The sequence below is a fragment of the Aplysia californica genome, unplaced genomic scaffold, assembly GCF_000002075.1.
Source record: "Aplysia californica isolate F4 #8 unplaced genomic scaffold, AplCal3.0 scaffold00674, whole genome shotgun sequence".
Classification (NCBI taxonomy): Eukaryota; Metazoa; Mollusca; class Gastropoda; order Aplysiida; family Aplysiidae; genus Aplysia; species Aplysia californica.
The window spans coordinates 190,609-191,396 of record NW_004797944.1 but is presented as its reverse complement, the minus strand read 5'-3'; the positions used below and the strand labels follow the sequence as shown (position 1 = coordinate 191,396).

The 788-nt window shown below is 33.5% G+C and overlaps 1 protein-coding gene across 1 annotated transcript in view; it reads right to left on the bottom strand.

The window, feature by feature from the left end:
• The window catches only part of LOC101859734 (isochorismatase domain-containing protein 2), a gene marked incomplete at its 5' end in the record, with an annotated part of 8,872 nt that overhangs the window by 812 nt on the left and 7,272 nt on the right, over nt 1-788 (bottom strand). The window lies entirely within an intron of this gene.

The following is a 788-nucleotide window of genomic DNA, read 5'->3' as shown; positions in this document are numbered from 1 at the left end:
TACCTACTGAGATGCGTTACATTTATTTTGTATGAATTGATAGAGCGCTTTCTTTCAACATTATCATAAAAAAAGGTTCTGAATTTTTGCGTTCTTTGAAATGTATTCATATTGAGAATAAAAGAAGAGAAACATTACATTTATTTCACATGAATCAATAGAGCGTTTTCTTTCAAGAGCATAAAAAAAAGTCTATGACTATGACTTCTGACATTCTTTTGAATGCATACATGCCGGGAAAAGAAGATAAAAAAGTGTTACACTATTTTTCTGTTATAATGATGTAAGTGGCAAGACAGTTTAAACCGAATCAAAAGGGGTGTGTAGAAAAGAATTAGCACCTTGGTTTAGCAGTGGCGCATTTGATTTACATGTCAAGCAACGTAAAAACAGCTCAAGCAAGAGTCATATCATATAGAAATAGAACAGAAAATCTTTCATTTATTGCTTTTCTGTTGATCTGTCGAGTGACGCCTCATTAAAAAGTTCATATTAATGTTCATATAACAAGAAATTTCAGTTGCGTAATAACCTCTGGTTGCCTACTGTTACTGTTACTGTCAGTGGGCTACTCTGTGACTACCATAGTAATGTTTTAAGTATAATCTTTCTACTTTTTCTGTTCGTTTTTCCTGACGTGTAAACCCTTCTCATTTCTTTCTTTTTTCTGTAAATTATGTGTAATCTTCCCATTGCCACAATTTATATCGTTTCGGGGGTGGACTGTTTCAACTGTACTACCTGTCCGAGCAGACAGATGGAGATACCTCATTAAGAACAAAACAAAA